General features: G+C 32.2%; 1 long non-coding RNA gene across 1 annotated transcript; it reads right to left on the reverse strand.

Moving 5' to 3' along the window:
- Window positions 1-16808: 16808 nt before the first annotated feature.
- Window positions 16809-19558, reverse strand: LOC139481967 (uncharacterized). Its single transcript, XR_011654736.1, has 2 exons — window positions 19312-19558; window positions 16809-17782 (listed from the first exon to the last, which is right to left on the reverse strand). It is a non-coding gene; the product is annotated as an uncharacterized lncRNA (long non-coding RNA).
- Window positions 19559-20476: the final 918 nt, after the last annotated feature.

A 20476-nucleotide genomic window follows, 5' to 3' on the forward strand; every position in this document is an offset into this window, starting at 1 on the left:
AGACTGGAAAATTCGTCCTTTGTTAAAGTCCATCTGCTCAAATGCATATCATCAGATGTCTTTTCCTTTTCCAATGTTTGTGTCCTGGTATTGTTGTCTGGTTTGCTGTCTTATTGAAGAACTGACTACTTATTGGATTTTCATTTTACTTTCGGTACTAAAAGGAGATATCCAAGCTCTGCCACCGACGTCCCTGACGCCAGCCAAGTTCCTGATTTTAATTTCGAAGATCGTCTTCATGGCTATTTTTAAGTTCATTTTCAATATTCTGTAGCATTTCTTCATCTTCAATTTTAGCAATCAAGTTCATTTTCTAAGAAGTTACATACTCTCAATCATATGAATGGTTGTCCCTTCGGAAAGAAGCCGGTTGCAACATTGCGTTATATTTTCAAAGGGACGTCACTCGTCACTCGTATAAAACATAGTAGATAAATGTGAAAAATTACATTGATACCAGTGTGGAAATCAGTTATATCGTAAGGCTAAACATTAATTTGGCATCTTCCGTGGTGTCTATTTACGGTGTGGGGCATGGATTTGCAAATGTGAGTTAAAAGAATTATTGTCTTTGAGTTGGAGGACTTCGACGAAAACTTTTTTTTGTAGGTTGACACCAGGAGTGTTAAAAAAGATTGACTTTTTTTTGTCCCTATTGATATATATAATTACCGATGTTAAGCCCATAAATAAACAAAGAGGTTGGTCAAAATGAAAAAAGGAAAAAAGAATCATAGGACAAGAGCTTGTTACCATAGTCACCAAAATGAAGAGAAACAGACGCAATATATAGAAGCAATCTATGGGAGAACTTCTAGCAGTAGAGTCCTAAGTGTCCGTCCAAAAAGCAGGTTTATAGGGTTGCAACCACAAAACGAGTGAATACCCCATGCAAATGAGCATTTGGTGTTATAATAATGAGGAAGTAGACCATCTCAAGAGCGATGTCCACACATATTGCTGTCCAGTTCTTCCAGAATAGGTGACTGTAAGGTCACATTGGCTCTGAAATGTCATTTTCCGACAGATCCTCCGTTCTGAATGAGAAGTGTTTGATTCTATGCAACTAGTTGAACGTAAGGCTCAGAAGTTAAAGCCCGTCTCACAGTTCTGTTTGACTCGTAGAGTGGTCTAAGACCTCAAGAAAGGAAATCAGCTGTAATAGAGACATCCATTCTAAAGTACAAAACATCAAGGACCTGATCCCTTGGCAGGGAAAGGAGATTCTTTTGAGCACAAAGTAACCACATATTCAGGTCTTAAATTGCAACTTGGAATCTTCAGACCAAATTTTTTTTCATTAAAAACAAACAATTAGACAGCGAAGTGGTTAATTTGTTATTTTCAGTCTACCTTTGAAAATATAATTCAACGTATGACTCTTTCTTAGCAAATCAAATTAGTGAGAATGTACAATGAAAAAACACATCATTCAATCTATCATTAAATTTGAGTTTCAGTTCTGGCGTAAATACAAAATTTTATCCTGGTATCTATAATGAGTTAATTTATATGTTTTAGAGTTAAGTATGGCGTTCATTTGCATTGAACTAGTTCACCTTTTGTTAAGTGGATAGGTAAAGCCCGACTATGTGTGTGGACTTTTCTGGCTGTATTGAAGACCCATTGGTGGCCTTCGGTTGCTTTCTGCCCTTTGATTGGGTTGTTGTCTCTTTGACACATCCCCCTTAATTTCCATTTCCAATTTTACCTATTTTATGTTCTTGATAAGTTAAAAAGATAAAATAACTATTCGCAAAATTGGGCAAACAGTGTGCGCTAAAGTTGGATAAGCGTTAGTTTCTTAAATGGGCAAAACACTGGCATAAATGGATTACACTTTTGTTTTAAAACGTCATATATCGTTGAAATATCACCATGACTCACTACCGTTGACTCGTCGTGCATTTGCATACTTCTTTCATAAGAACATTATACACAAGGTGACTTCCTTTATTTAAATTCAATATCAATATGAAAAATGTTCTTAAATATAGCAAACATCTTGTTTACCTTTTATTATATTCCAATGATATTTTTCAGGAAATGTATAACCAATATGGTTGTGACTATATCCTGTTTCCTTCCTTATTCGATATGACTTTTTAAATTTTAATACATGTCTTTCAAATCTTTGGTAATTGAGCGTCCCTGATGAAAACAAACCACTGCATATAAAAACAAGAGACTGATTAAGATTCTGACTACCTCGGTTTGAAAATTGCAACACGAATATTAAGATGAACGACACCACAAATAGATGAAGGAACGAACGGACGGTCACACACATGTTTATGTCACGAGGTTTCAGTTGGCAGGATAAACAAAGTAGTGAATAATAATCAACAGTTATCATCAATTACTAGTCTACGAAAAACTAAATAACAAGCTACATGTAAGTTCCAATTAAACTGAGTATGATTTGTTTTTTTATCCAAGGATTACAACAACTTTAATAGTGTGACTATCATATTACACAATTTGAAACCTGTTCATGATGTTCTTTGTAGTTTTTCCCTTTTTTTCATACCATTATCGTTTTTTACACAGCTTAAATATGATAAATCAAGATTCATATCGTGAAAGAAGGACTTGTGAGCAAACTCATATTTTATCTCACTATATGATTTTGACTTGTTCCTTGCTCAACCACCCACCAATGAATATATCTAATTTTAAAATTTTAAAGTTCAAGAAGATGTTTTATATTACCTTGTCTATGTTGTCTCCCCGACCCTGTACCACAGAACATTAGATTAACAATCAGGGCTAGTCCTTTCTGTCCTGGTTTCTTGTAGTACCTATCCTGAAATATATTATATTACCATAAGCGACATTCTTAAATTTTAATTCAATTAGATGTTGATACAAACAGCTTCTTATATAGACTTGTCACACTCATTAAATATACGAGATCAATTAGTTGTCAGTTTTCCTATTTCCGGTTTGAACGCATGTTTGGTAATACATCTATGACAGCGTAATCGGTTCATCTTACCAAAGTCGGTCGTTCGCTTGTTTTTGTTTTTTATTATCGAAATTACTATTGGCATATTTCCAATTTTCAGTTTCATGCAATCAATAACAATTGGTTCGAGTATTTAATTTTAAGGGATATCACAGATACATGATATGTCCTTTTATTCAAGTTAGATGGTAATGTTTAACTAGTTATCAAAGATACCAGGCTTATAATTTGATACGCCAGACGCGCGTTTCGTCTACATAAGACTCATTAGTGTCTCTTAGATTAAAATAGTAAGATAGCCGAACAAGTACAAAGTTGAAGAGCATTAAGAAACACAAATTCAAAAACGTTGTGTCCAATAAAGCTAATGTAATATATGCCTGGGATAATAAAATTCCTAGTATTTCATAATCCATTTTTTGGCAGACAGTACATTTATAAAAATTACCATATAATTGATATTCATGCCAACACCAAAGTGATGACTACTTATAAGTTAGACCGTTATTTTTATCAATTCAATTGCTTATTTTATTCATGTCAAGCCGTTTTGTGACCGACTAAACGGTGTGGTTATTTCTCATTGTCGAAGGCAGTCCGAGTGCCTATATTTGCTTACACGTACTTTATGTTAACTTTGGTTGATATTCATCTTGCAAAAATACCTCATTTCCTTTTTTCGATATTAATTATATTCCCTCAATTTTCAATAATCAACAATGTGTCACTAGTAGCACGATTTCAGTCTGAAACGGTCATTTTGGTCTGATCACATCTTGATTGACTGGATTTACCGCTAGAAAAAATCGTCAAGATATTTCAGATAGTTAAGTCGCCGGTCAGATCGATAGCCTCATCAGGTAAATCAGTTCGTTAAGGCGTGTCAAGACGGAAAAGACTGAATCGTCTAGCGGGTTGTTTAGACCCGTTAAGACCGTGTCAGACCAAAACAGACCATGGATACAAAAGAACGTTCAAAATTTTCAGACCCTGTTTTGATCCGTTCAGTATATCGGTTTGATACCACGAGTTGCGCCCCTTCTACTCGATAATGCATTTTAGATTAATACATGTATATATGTATTTTATTATTAGAATTTGAAGTATATTTTGATTAATTAAAAAAAAAAGATTAAATCTTGTGTTAATTCTTTATTTCTTTTCTTGTTTTGTTAAAAACTAATAAATTATTCTTCTATATATATATGTTGTTTATTTTTTAATAAATGTTAGTTTATATATTAAATATATATTGATAGTTAAATGCAAGGACGTACGTTAATTGTATACACACCAGAATGTATGCCATAAATTTAACCTTGAAATGTTGTGAACACCGGTAAAAATGTTTTTTTGTATTTGAAGATTAGTAACGGAAAATCCTAAACGTAACCTAAAAAAGTTAAGGAGATGTGGTATGATTGCCAATGAGACAATCCACAGAAATGCAGCGGAGGCAAATTAACACAGTCATGCATATTTTTGTTTTATGCATGACAGTTTCTTTAATTCGTTTTCTGTTGATATATGTCCTAGTTTACCGTTGAAGCTGTTGCTTTTTTGGTATGTTTATTTTTTTTTCGTGCGAGTTACTCTATTAAAGTTGGAAAAAAATATTCCCGACATTCGGAAATTCGAAAAAAGACTTCCCGGATCCCGAAACCTGATCATATACTGCATTCAGTCTCTGTCGGGACGGTGTTAAAATATCACCGTATAAAAATTTTCATTCAAACAATATATCCTTATAATATTTATTTTCTTATCCATATAATATGTATATAGTACTTTGTATATACTTTGTATATATATATATATATGGCGTTGATTTGAAATAAAATCTGTTTTAGTTAAAACGGTCGAGTTCAATGGCACGTGCTAGTAATCAACCGGGTCAACAGGTAACAAAATCAATGATCCATAACGTAAGAAAGTACATGCCTATTATATTTTACAATTACTCTCATCATCATTCTTGATAAAAAGGTCTAAACTTTAATAAAGAATGAATGAACACGTATTAGTGATGTCTGACCTTCAGTTTTTAATATAAATTAATGCTTATGTTTTTTTTTATATTGAGCTAAGTAACGAATGTGAATCTATTAAACGTTAAAGGTTCTTACAATATCATATACCAAAAGATCATGCAAAATATTTGAGCGCCGCATGTAAAACCATTAAAAAAACATGTACTGTTAGGAAGTTTGTTTAGTATTCAAAAGAAACGTTTCGCTTCTCTATATAGTTTAGAGAGTATTCCTTTAAATTGTGTCAGTTATATAAAGTAGTGTGTATTTGTATTCTATTTATTCATCTAAATGTATCATTATAATATACATTTTGTATTTCACAACTATATATACTATAAGTTGTAGTGTGATTGATTGTTGTTTAAAGTCCAGTGGCAAATACTTCATGCATGTTCAGGACCAGCTGTAAGTTTATGACATGTATGGAACTCACCGGTGTAGTTTTCACGTGTTATAATAGATAAAAGAATAATTAATTTTTAAGATATCGAAACATGAAGGAGGCAAGGCGCATGGATTACCCGCACTTATCAGTTCTTTTCTCTTTTTTGTCTTAAAAAAAAAAAAAAAACGATTTTTTTTTATATGTATATATAATTTACGATAACTGTGGTGTATACGTGCTGTCAGACGAAAGATACATATGTGCCCTCTAAATATCTTTTTTTACTATGGATTGTTTGCTTTCGTATTGACGTTTAACACACAACTTTAATTACTGACTGGATGTATGTAGAAATTCAAACGTACTGGAGAATGAAGGATGCAAATCCAAGCTTTGAATTAAAGTGGTCATTAAATTTGCCACACAAATAAAAGAACAAGTGTAAGTGTTGGAATGACATATACAATATATCAACATGTGCATTGTCGGAGAATTTAATTTTGATTTTACTTTGGTAACTGGACAAAATTGAAGAGAGGCAGCCCAATCTTTTCTCCTTCTTGTTACGAGTACAAATAGATTTTATTTGCTTTATAGACATCGAATAGAATTCAGGGCATAACATTACGGAATATGATCTTCAAAATATACTATTTAATACCAATAACATGTAACAAATACATTGTTTTTATATATATATATATATAAAAGTAATTTTTGATCATCAGTGCAAGCAGTAGCGTTTGTTTGATTTTAAAACACGAATCGATCTATACTATTTAAAATTACAATACGCAAGCTGAAACCGTACCAAGTGATTATTATTTTTGCACACGACATCTAGGCTGTCGTCCCACCTCTAACCGTAGACGGTTCTCTTGGTGGGGATATTGTGCATTCAACCGTGGATATGATAAAATATATCTGTAATAAACAAAATTGTAATGTTTTGATTGTGTAATGTCTTAATTGTTAAGGTTACGCGGGTTCGGTATTAAGCGGGACAATTGGTATGAACACATTTCGATATACGTGTAAATTATATTAAAAGGAGCTTTCAAACGCAGTTATTTTCGAGGATATTTAAAGATACAAATAAAAAAATCCTTTTTATGTTTTTGAATTAGGCTTTTAATTTCCATTCCTAATTATATATCATTGTAGAAAAAATTTATTTTATACATTTAAAGTACTAGTGCATGTAATTCTTTATGCTAGCTAGTCCATGAATAAAATTGCATAAATCACAAAAACACATTCGGGAATAGCAAGAAAGTTTACCAAAAAAGTAGTGGGAACTTTACTGTTTTTTTTATCATATATATTTCTGATAGTTTTCCCGACCTATTCACCTATTTTCAAACTTGAAAAGGGACCTCTATCAGCGGCACGAGCCTGGAACATGTACACATGACAGTTGTAAGTAACAGCTATATAAATATACAAGAGAAGATGTGGTATGATTGCGAATGAGACAACTGTCCACAAGAGACCAAAATTACACAGACATTAACAACTATATGTCACCGTACGGCCGTCAACAATGAGCAAAGCACATACCGCATAGTCAGCTATAAAATGCATTTCAAAGATACTATAATTAGAATAAAAGGTTAACGTACTTACAAAATATGTCATCTTAAAGAATGTGATTTCACAAATAAATTATTTTCAAATTCGCAGTCCAAGTCAACCTAAAATCGGTTACACACATTTTTTATGTTATAAATCCATTCCAACAATATCATTTTAAACACACACTAGCTTGCCTTTTCATTAATTTGAATAATACAAATTCAGCTAAATTTTGTTTATTCCCATCAACAGAGAAATCTCACACTCATCCCAGACGTTAATAATACTCATGCACTTCAATTTTGATAAACAATTTATTGATACGGATGACAACGCTTTAACATACGGTTACATTAGGGTTAAAAAAAAATGTGAACTTGTTTTTAATTGAATTCAAAGATAGATTAAACGGTAGCTTTAGGCAGCAACCATTTGATTTTCTGGGGGTGGAAAAGGGGGGGGGGGTTATGTTTTTTTTTGGAAAAAAAAGTTTGTTTCGAGTTTTGGAAAAAAAATAATTTGTTTTTGACTCTGAGACTCAGCTGACACTATATGTAATGCTAATATTGAAAGAAAAAAAATTTGTCGCCAAAAAAATGTTTGGAAAAAAAATCCCCCCCCCCCCCCCCCCCCAAGAAAATCAAATGGTTGCTGCCTTAATAGTGAAATGAACTATTTTTTTGAAGACTCGCCTAAATGTATGTTGCATAGATGTATTAGATCATGCTGTAAATTATATTTATAAAACCATTTATTTGTAAATACCGCATAAATCAGTCTGTTCACTGTTTGAATATAGAAACTTGTCGATTTTATAATATTGAGAGATATCCGAGATTTTGTAATATGGTGTGATAAACAAGTAATTGAAGATGAATATCATTTTATTTTAGTATGTGAAAAGTATAATGAACTTCGAAAGAAATTTATCAAACCATATTGTTGGAGAAAACCGTCGAATCTTAAACTTTTTAGACGATCAATGCATTTGAAAGGGGGCATATATATACAGTTGGAACTCGCCCCTTTTTTATGCTCGGTTGGGACCCCCTTTTAAAGTGGTTGGGTTCTCACCAGTATCTGTTCATAATGTAAAGGAACTAACCAATTAAAGGGAAGTTTTTATTTCTGACCGAGAAGGTACGAAATTAAATTCATTCATTAATGCTAAAAATCCATTTGATCCTATTCTGCTGTACTGTTATAATGGTATACCTATACTTATATGATTATTTGACTAATTGTTTAAATGTAAATATGTTTCACTGATGTAATTGAATATTTGTAATAATTGTTTTCTGTAAGTTGTATTGCTTACGAATAAAAGATTATATTATTAATAAAATAAATATTATAACTTTCCTTTTTTGATTGGATGACCATGCAGTGGTGTTGCAACGCCAAGGAACTGGTAATAGAAAGCTATTTTGATTTGATACATATGACAATGAATCTTAACAAAAGGTTCTATAAATTCAATTGTGAAAAAAATCACAATACCGTGCATTAACTCAACAACCGTCCATCGACAAATATTACTCGATATTCATTGAAATGATAACAAGTAAACAGTTATTGTAAAAGCAGAGCAGTCTTAAATTCTAATAGTTTTGTCAAAAATGATTCAAAGTTTTACCGATGCAACGATATTTTATATATTTTGAGTTGAAATGGCCTAGCGGTAGTCTGATCACTTCGAATCTAACACGCTTTAATAATCTTTCCTGTGCATTCGTAAAGTTTTTAAACTAAAATAAGATCTTTATTATTAGTTATCAAAACATATGTTATATGTAAGCTATCTATTATAAATCTACGAGGAGTTTCAAGAAAAATGGGGGGGGGGGGGGGGGGGGCATTGAAGTCTAACTTAAAATATGTGAAAAAAAATAAAAAAAAGATCGAGATGTGGTATTGATTGCCAATGAGACAACTCTCCAAAAGCATGAAAAGAGATTAACTTCATAAAGTTATAATAACTAACCCCTTTCAAGACAGACTTTGTCATTTCTGCGGCTCAAGAGATATCTGTGACGAATATCATTATATCATGACATGTTAAGTGTTGGATGTAGCTACAGATAGACAGACATTTTATACTGGAATATTGCTGCAAATTTTATATCAAAGGAATCGCTTTCACATTCTATACTATTATGTACTATATTAATACACACTTAATCATTTTTTTAAAGTTCAAACTCTGAATTGAGAAAAATTCAAAGGAAAGGCAAAAAAAAAATTTAAGAAAAAATATACTGAAATTAAAGGGGGAACTATATTTGTGAACGAAAATTGACAACGAAAATTGAAGGGGGATAATTGTGTTCCCGGACCAGTACTAACAACACAATTCATAAACAAAAATAAGATAATCCGATCAATTTTGTTGATTCAGGGACTTTCCTGCTTGGTTGGATAATTCACGGCTCAGTAATTGGTGACATTTTTTCAAAAGAATTAACAAATCTATCTTAGTTCGATTTCAAATTCTACCAAAATTTAACTCTTAGATAAGCAGCGTGTACCAAATATATGCATCCATCCTGCAAATACGATGAATATGAAGGATCCTGAGTGCACATTGTATGTCCTGAGTGCACTCAGGAGGTCATTAGCGGTATTCAGACGTACCCCAAATAAAAGATTGGATTTTTTTTTCAAACTTAGCGCACATGCAATGCACCACCTCTTCGGAGTCCTCCAAAAAGGTAAAATTCACCTGTATTTGTATATCTGGTGTATGAAATTCATTGTGTATATGTTCCAGACCATATGAGTATTTGGACCGTACGCGTACGGTTCGGACCGTATACGTATACTCGTACGGTCCGACCATACGCGTACGGTCGGACCGTATGAGTATACGCGTATGGTCCAGTACGAGCTGACCATACATGTTATTAGATCATATGGGTTAAATTTCAAAAAATTAACATTAATCACAATCTTTATTTTCAGATTTACTAATTTAATATTATTACAATTACACGGATAAAATGAACAAATGAACAATTGAAATAAAATATTTGTTTAATTGTATATCTTAATCCTAATTTTGATACTCTCAACCAATGTTACACTTGCTACCACAAGTAACGTACTAATATTTTTTCATTTACATTTTTGCAGTTCTGTATGTTCCTTAGCAAAAATAATTTTTGGTAAAGTTGCTAAATATTATAAAACAATTGTCCTCCCACATTATATTTACTTCCGATATTTTCAATTTTAGTGATCATAATTCAATTATTTTACTGAGTGATCGACATGTTTTAAAATACAAGAGATTAACAGATTCACTTAGCGTGAATTTTTTAAATCATTAAAATATATAGTTTGTTTTTTTTTCAATTATAAAATTAAACTTTTTTTATATCTATTTGAGAGTTAAGTTATATTGATCAGTTATATGGATCTAATTAACTTTGACAACTTCTTAATATTAGTCAGACCGTACGCGTACGGTCCGACCGTATGAGTATTTTGAAAAAGTACGCATACGGTCCAGACCGTACGCGTACGGCCCAAATACTCATACGGTCTGGAACATATATTACTAGTTCCATCATTCTACAATATACGGCAATGACACGGCCGGGTATTGTAAAGCTATTGAAGGACTTTTAATGTCAAATTCATATCCCTGGGCGAAGAAATTACCGGTTTGTGAAAACACTGTGTGAACGGCTTATTCTCATTTCGCCTTAGTTGTCAAAATATATATATATAATTAATCCCAGTTTGCCTTAGTACAAATTTTTAGGTACACAAGAATTAACTAAGGTGAAATGGGAGCTTCTGTAAACAATGTAATTAAGTTAAGTTTTGTTAGTATTGCAATAAGTTGATATTTGTTATTTTAACCCATCTTGATGTCAAATTCTACCATGAAATACTTTTTAAAGGAAATGTATTTTTTTTTAATTTTTGGGGTCGCACTTTTTATAGTTACTCTTTTTTTTCTGAAAGTGTTTTTTTTGTACTCATGTGTTATATTTTGTAAATAAAGTCTTATTAGAGATTTATATTTTAATGAATAAATACAGACAAATATCATACAAGTACAAGGCACTGATATACACATATGAATGTTCACATGTTCATCAAGTTTCCAAGTTAGAGGATGTAAGATGCTGCATCACCATACTGAATATTATTAGTGACACAGTGTGCTAGTGACCTAATACGGTATATATGGGGTCAGTAAATTCCATATGGGGTGCCAGCCCTCTAAATGCTTATTTGTCCTTCTGTCTGGTGGTGGTTCCAAGTTGGTTGTGGGTATCTGCCATCTCTTCATATCACAATTATACGTTAACTTGGTGCAGGTATTAGTTTGTGGTGCGTTGGTTAAGTATTTGGTAAACGTGATTGCAGTTTTGTCTGATAGAGTACTAATCTCCTGCTTTCGAATACCATGACTTATAATAGTGTGGTTTTGGTCTTTCACGCTGTCAGACCTTTTGTGTAGACACCTGTTTCTTGTTGAAGACTAAACATGCGCTCTTGATTCATTTATGATTTTTTGTCGTTTGGTTGCTGTCAAATTGAAACATATCCCACATCTCCTATAGTATGTGTTCCGTTTGATTAAAAAAGGTAATTATAAAGAGATAGATTATTTAAATTCCAACGATCACAAATCTAATCTAAATCCGATTTCAATTATTTCGTAAAATACGTTTTTTGACAGACATTACCTTTATCTGATTATCATAATATTCCCAGTTTAAGGAAAAGAAAAGACATTTTTTCTATATATTTTTTTACAAAGTTGCTAATGGTTTAATTATGTCGTAATTTGCTAGGTCAGTGTCGGATTCCGGGCGACATAGCGTACACTTTCCTTTTAATTTTTAGCGTTATTAATATCGTAATTTTTGTATCCTTGCTATCCTTGCTAAATCTTCTACTGTATATCACAGCTAGTGAATAAGTCTAAATGTCCGTACAGTGTATAGTAAGATCTTTTTTCCACACATGGACATTTCATTAGTATAGAAAGTTCGCTATAGTGTTCCATCATGGTCTTAGTGCAGTTTCGAGAGCTTATAGTGCACCGAGGCGGCCTAGGTTATTTTTAGACGCACCGTAAAGTCCTAGTCACACCATTGCAACAACGTCCTGTTTTGATAAATTTGTTAAAATGCTGGGACCATGATACTAATAGTATAATATTTCCCTTTTAAATAGTAATTGTTATGAATGATAATATTTTACATGTATGCTGTCTAATTTTTTAAATAGTTATTTGGTTAATATGGTGTCTCGTAAGTCATTTTTGGACAGGATATTTTTGTTTTATAGTGTATGTATATTCTGCACGAATAATTTTTATCGCTATCATTATAAAAAACTAGACCATGTGAACCGTATGAGATCGCACACAAGACAGCTGATTGGATAAATGGGATGAATTGTTACGCCTACATAAAACTGATATCCTATCGAATGCCAGCAGACACCTGTCAGTAAAAACAAATTGTAAGCGTGGATGGTTAGAGATTTATTTGTGTATTCGATATTTGAAAAATAAGTTAGATAGTCACTATTCGTTTTCCCTTTTTTCAGCCGGATTTCAATAACTGTTTTTACACTTTCTTAATTAACAGAAAGGTATTTAAATAGAAGCGCACCACATGTAACAGAGATTTACAAGCATTTAATATAGCGACTTGTGTTTTCCGGAACGTCCTATTTTCAATTATTCACAGACTTTTGCAATAATATTAAACCTTTATTTTTTACCTTCAAAAGCTGCTCAAACTTTTATTCTCAGACTAGACAGCATGAAAGACATAAACACTTTTATAAGTCAGTGTACACACGGTGTTTTCCAAACTTGGTAATTTCTTCGCCCAGGGATATGAATTTGACATTAAAAGTCCTTCAAAGCTTTACAATACCCGGTCGTGTCATTTTCGTATATTGTAGATGGAACGAGTGATATACATACACCAGACATACATGTTCCCTTACAGGTAAATTTTATCTTTTTGGAGGACTCCTAAGTGGGGATGCGTTGCATGTGTGCTAATCTAAAAAAAATCCAATCTTTTATTTTTCTAAACTGCGTTACATGCAAATGCGAAATAATTAGTGTTGTTTGTTCAGTCCAATTTATTTATAAATATTAATTTATTCTTTTGAATAAAAAAAACTACGCATGTAAACTTCAATGAATACAATAGTATTTAATACTAGTAGCCTAAATGTAAAACAATGCAGCAAGATTTGAGGTTGAAGCGGCTCGATCAAAACGTGAATAGATGAGAAATTGTCATCATTCTTCTAATTAATTACAAAGTATTTTGTGAGAACAAATACTTATATTTTAGTGATGGTGATTCATTGTTGTTTGCCTCAGTCACCTCCAGTGGCAAATATTTCATTCGTGTTCATAACGAGAACACAAGTTTTAAATATAATAGGAAGCACTTCAAATAGTCGTTCGACAATAAGATTAAAAGTAAACTTGAAATACGGTAACCACTGAATAATGAGAGAAGATTTAATAAGGATAGAAATTTAGCCTTGCAACAGCTCGCTACAGTGGGACCACTAACATCATTGAGGAAGAGTTTTCAATTTGCAGAGAGCGATGGTCCTCTCAATCTACTCTGATGTCGGCCATCTCTATTCATACGTGTAGATACCAACATCACATAACGGTATCTAATTTAGATAAGATCATGACTTTAAAATCGCATTAGTAACGGTGATAATTCTGTTAAACTGTATTGTTTATTATGCTCGAGTTTTTGGTATGACCATGGAAGTATTATATTGACGTCAATATAATACTTCCATGGTATGACTATGCGACCTCTCTACTGGTTGGTCTCGTGAGAATAAGTTCACCTCAACAGCGAGAGGACTTTAGTCCGAATCCCAAACGGGTCTAACAAAGAGTTTTTTTCTTTCTTTCGAACTGTTAGCTTGTGAACTTACACGTTAAAAATCCATCTCAGTGTGTCGGTCTAGTACAAAGCAGGCTTAATTTTCATATTATATTTCCATATTATAGTTTTGGCCTGAATCTACTGATTTATATCACACCTGCTATAATTTTCAACGATCGAAATAAAAAAAAAATGGTACGTGAAATATTTCTACGGAACACTTGCATTTTTGTCTAAAAAAAATCACTGCTCCCGTATTATTTAGTCTTGTTGCGGTTTAGGCTTTTTGTTCTGTATAGGTTTCTTTCTATAACAAAAATCTGTGTGTTGACTCTTAATGTTTTGATTGATATGTGTCGTTGGGTTGATGTCGTATTAATGTATACCTTTAAAATTGTTTTCAAAACCAAATGATTGATTGGGTATAGAAATATTCACATCTCCCGTTCGACAGTATATCTTTGCTAAAATTGGGTGCGGACGTTTGGTTGTTCGGTTGTATAAATAAGCAGCCGCATTTGGTCGAAAAAAAAATAGTCTATGCATGGTGTAGTGAGACTTTCGCGCTATCTATACGTTAAAAAAAAGTGAATAAATCGTTGAAGGGATATACGAACTTTGATTGAAATTTCTAAAAAACGAAAAAGGTCACCTGAATCTCCAAGTAAGCTAGTCGCATGGTTGTCAACTTGAATTTAACACTTTAGAAGAAACGAAACGGCCAAAATAAGTTTAGTCTTATTATAAATTGTTGCCAACTTTTTCGTCCGTTTTTGCTTTTATGACAACTTTACCAGATATATATATATAAAGATTTGACAGTAATTGTTTCACCAAAACGAGCTCAACTACATGTCGTTGTTTTACGCTTCAACATAAATGCATATGTATGTATACAATGGAGACTGTTTTCTGTTCTACTGCCCTGGTCCTAGATTGGCTGTATACAATCTAACCCCTGACATGGACTACTTTATTAAATGTTTACAAACAAATAAATGCAAAGAGAAGATTCGGAAAGAAATTCTAAAATTTACGCTAAAAAATAAAATACACAAAAATGGAAACAGTTTTAGACAATTATCATTTGAGAACTATATATAATTAGCATGCATCACTAAATGAAACTGATAAATTGATTGCTCCCTTAATGTCCAGTGGCAAATATATCACGCATATTCATGACGAGATGCGAAATGGATCGACCTGAAGCAAATGATTGATACATCACCAAGACAGTGAGTTCGCTGAGGTAAAACGTATGCCGTACTAGAATGCTGTATGGATTTTGCTCATTGTTAAAGACCGTACAGTGACCTTTGAACGACTGACCCCCCCCCTTTTGCAGAGCTATAGAAAAACAGTACATTAAGGGGTGTTACACAGACTCTTTTTCGATGATACACAGACTCTTCTTAATTGTTACACGGACACTTTTTATGAATAGAATCACTCGTGCATGATCAGTGAGTTCATGGGCACTTTAATTTTCAATTAGATTTGAACTTTTTGGTTCACCGACTTATTTCCTGTCTTTTTATTGGATAAAATATTTACGTTAGCATCAATATCTATTTTCCGAAACATTTCCAGTAAAATACTATTCATATTAGTACACCAAGGGATTAGACATTTAACTTCAAGGGAGGGGGGGGAGGGTATGGTATAATAAATCAAATTGTCATCACTGTTGGGTTTTTCGTCTGAATATTTTACATTAACTGTGTCAGATGCCTCATTACAGGCTGAACCTTTTATAGGGTGCTCATTATAAAGTTTTAGTTTTTGGTCATTGTTGAAGGGTGTGCAGTGACCTATTATATAGTGACTAACAAGTAAATCACTTGGTCTACATGGTTTAAATGGTTGATAGTCGTCTCACCATATCTCCTTAGGCCAAAATAAAAATTGTTTGTTTCCCCTCCCCACACCCAGGTAAAAAATAAGCCCCCTGGGATGGGAAACAGACATTCTTTTAAATGTGGACTTATTCATGATCTTTTTATTGAAATTCTGAAATAAGAAGATTTTACTAGTCTATAAGTATCACATAAACTTTACATTATCAATAATCCATTAAAATGAAGTCCAGTCAAAATAACCATGCCAGACAGATATAGGACAGATAATTTCATGAATTTCATGAATTTTTGAATTTCACAGTTCTTCCATACCCCAAATTTATGGTTAAACGTTTATAGTAACCATAGAAACAGAGAAAAAGACTAAACATAAAAACCATGAAAATGGTGTCATTGTCAGATGAAATAAGCCATTCAAAAATGTCAAACATGTACAACTTACATTTATTCCATAATTATGCCAAAAGTAGTGATCCTATACATGTAAAATGTAGCTTATAGCTTATGAGAAACATTGATGACCTTCGGCTATTGTCTGCTCTGAAGTTGGGTTGTTGTCTTTTTTGGCACATTCCCCATTTCCAGTGTCAATTTTATTAGCATGATTAGGAAGTATAAACTGAGAAACAAACCTAACCATGTTAACATTGTATCAAACTGAAATAACCTTAATCACTTAAATTATCCATGAAGGTCAAGGTCAGGTCAACCCAACCTGATAGACAAGTAGATCTTTCAAGATACTCATATACAATAAAATGTATCCAATTACATATATAAAATATACAGTATAAAAGAGCATTTCATTGATTAAGTAACAGTATATTTTACATGCAGTCATTGAACCATGAAAATGGGGTCAGGTGCAATGTACATATAATGGCAAACTGAAACATCATAACATATTAATTACCTACTAGCATCTGAATACAAGACAAGAAACATCCAGCTCTTTTAGCTTTTAAAATGTAAAGCTCTATAAAATAGCTTACATCATCACCCCAAGACTGTAATACAAATTTCTTGTATACAACCAACTTTCATGACTTTTGTGTAAGGCGAGACAAAATAAAATGATACTTTGAAGTACATGTATTGTTTAATATGTTTGACTACTATTATAAAATGCCAGTTTAAGAATGAACAGTAATTTAGAAGATTATTAAAATACATGTAGATACATTCAGACTATTATAACTATACAGCAAGCTGTCATTCGACTCTAACCAACAACCATGCCAGGGCTGTAAACTAAAGCTTGTCTAGGTTGGTAAAAACTTCCATCATCATGCATATATATGACACTAACCAATAGTGATGGACCGTGACAGACCCTCATGGAAAGTAAAGGAGGTTTAACACTCCCTGGTGGTACATGTAGCCAACAATAGCAATGGCAGCATAGAAACTCTTATTATATCCAAATTCTTATTTCAAATGAATAATTATCCAAGGTGAATCAGATGATGTATGATCATAATGCTGCACGTTTAGTATTGACAATGATTGATATTCACTGAAACTAGAAATTTCCATTATTCCAATTTTCTATTCTTAATGATATAACTATCCAAGATAATCATGGAATTAAGATATGATGCACTACTAATATTCCTAGAAAACTTTAAATTCTCTTTATTTCAAATTGTTAATATTACTTATTTCAAATATATATATATATATATATATATATCAAAGGTATGCTCTGTCACCAAGTAATGTAGTACATTGTATTTCCTACATTTTTTCTATGAATTGTAAGTTTGCTATTTGTTCAATTCACAATTCTCTTTTTGTCCAATCAGATCATCCCATCAACTGTACATCATGACATAATGCTGTTAGCTCTATCAACGTTATTTCCAAACCAATAAGTAACACAAAATTATGAATGAATCCACCATTTCACAATTTATAGCTACAGGTACAAATGAGGTACCATATGAGAGTAACTTAGTGACACTATATATTTCCTATATATACATTGATATACATGATATATGCCGCTTCATAATCTGGCTGGGAATCATGCTCAAACCAATGTGATATCTTATCTACAAAAAAAACATACATTAAGAATAAAGTATTTATTATATATAAACTTGTATAATTTATCTACAAGAAAAACTAGCAATCATAATTTGCTTGACAACAAAGTTTAATGATGTAAAGAAATGAATTTATGACTTATACAATTTAATTGATAAGTCCCTTATGAGAAGAAGAATAAAACCCTTTTTTGAGGTTCTATTTCTAAAACAAAATGTTCTCTCTTTCTACATCAATGTTTTCTTAGGTGTATACTTCATTGAAGGGTTACTGTCTAATAGAGGCTATAGCATTGTATAGCACTATACTTGTTGTGATCAATTTATAATACTTTTTTATTTTAAAATAGAATTTGTTGAATATTACTACCAACGTGACATGGTGACAAAGCAAATAGTATTTATAAGATTCTTCTTCTTCTTTATAATCCATCAACATACTGATGATAACGTGTCCGGCACTTATTTACAGTAACTATGCCGCGCATGCGTGGGATCTAATTTTTATTTAGTCATGACAGTCATGACAGTGAATAATAATTAATATACAAAAGATAAAAATAAAAATTTCAACATAATTTCTTTTTCTTGTTATAACATATATTTAAGTTCTACAAAATTTAGAGCATAACAAATCATTTATAACAAAATAATGAATCATACCCGGTAAAATCTTAAATTTCTTATCACAAAAGATGAAAAGTGTTAAAAATTATTGTTAAGGACGCAATGTCGTCTCATCATTTGGAATCAGGCATGTCAGGGCACAATATCAATATACTCTTTGTTTTGCCCCGGGCAATTTTGAGGTTATTGCATATATATAAACCCAAGCCTTGAACATGTTGAAGGTATTCATAACACATATGTGACAAATTATAATTATTGTACATCACCCACCAGTGGCTATATAAATAGGTATCTCATCGTCGTAACTAGTCTGAGATTACTCTGACGTCCAAACGGCTGTTTTGCCAGACAAGCTTGTCTCGGACTACATCGTAACATGTGAAGATTGGTTGGTTATTGGTTAATAAAAAAAAGTGACAAATATTTCATGCAAATTTAGGACGTGACAGTTATCAATACATTAACATACAATATATAGGATTACTCGATCAGGGGTTTAGGTCTTGTAACTGTTGTATAGGCCATCCCGCACAACCATACCATTGTGAATACCCCACATGTCAATGCATGTTAGGCAATAAACAGGGGTGGATCCCGCCATTTTTAAAAGGAGGTTTAAACCATACTAGTTTATATGTAACTTTTTAAATCATGCATTGATCTTCCAAAAAACATGAAAAAGGGGGGGGGGGTCCAATCACAGGAACAATTTTTTAACAAGCCCAAATTCTTACTTTGCCTTTGAACAGGCTACTATCCACGAGTGTGGAGTATTGGAACGTCGATTCATACCTGTATGCACAAATTTAACAAATGTGAACATTTTTCCGTCAAATTCTTGGGTGATGATCCATGATCAATGATTATTCTGATAGACATGTATTAAAATATTCATTTCTACTCACCAATTGCAATTTCCAGCTCAGCTTATATTGTACTATAGTTTCCTTCTACCATGTCAACGATTCTATGTAAAATAAGTTAGCTATTAGAAGCGCTGACACTGCCGACACACATGCGACATGAATGCAACAAAAATAAAGAGGGTACGGTAACGTTAAATCGTTTACGGGCGAAGAATTATTTTCCGTTTTTAATTAAACTTGTCAGATTTGATTAATTATCGTCGAAAAATGTCCCTAATGGATAGTCATTCAAATCATGGAAGTAATATTTAGATATCCAATATTACTTCCATGTTCAAATTAAACCAGCTTTATTATGCTGTATGCATGTAATATATATGTAACCTGGTCTTTAAATGTACTTTAAGTACAGTGTCTGACGTATTTATAAACATTTTCTTGATTATTTATCCTATTTCAAATATAAATTTGAATGAATTTATAAGCCTTTTTCTGCTATAATATTCAAACTTTATTTTTTAACGAAGGCTTCTGGTATGTAGTTTTTTTTACAAAAGGCTCTCGAATTATAGACACATTAAAAAATAAAGATGGAAAGTCAAACGCATGAGTCTGGCAAAAATAAAGTTAACGGACAATGTCTTGACAATAAACAGAAAACGATAAAAGACAGAGTTATATCTATATATTTTTTTCCCTGCCTCAAATTTACTCAAATGCAATTTATATAGGTAACATAAAAGATAAATGATAATGCATTCATTTACAATATTTAAAAATAGTTACAACTTAAATTTAATTTAACATATTAAGATCACGTTTTCAAGTGTTCACGGCCGACATCCGTTATTATTAAATAAGGGTGTAAAAATGAATGACAAATTCTTCACCACGTACGGCAGTCTGTAATTGCATATAAAACGTATTGCAATCACTTGTAAACCATTAAATACAAAGGTTCAGGTGCTTATATTCAATAATCAAATATTATTTCGGCAATCTGTTGATTTTTTTTAGTCAATTCGCGGCGATTTGTGCAGCAGTATGACTTTGAGCTACTTTTTTTATTTATATAATTATAAAACAGTGTTAAATAATTAAATAGGAAGAAGTTAGAATTAAAATTGAATATTTGTTTTATTTAAATAACATGATTAAGGGGACGTGGTAGACTTTCAGTTACAAAAATCGTCTTCTTTCACAG

The sequence above is a fragment of the Mytilus edulis genome, chromosome 7 (assembly GCF_963676685.1).
Source record: "Mytilus edulis chromosome 7, xbMytEdul2.2, whole genome shotgun sequence".
In the NCBI taxonomy this organism is placed as follows: domain Eukaryota; kingdom Metazoa; phylum Mollusca; class Bivalvia; order Mytilida; family Mytilidae; genus Mytilus; species Mytilus edulis.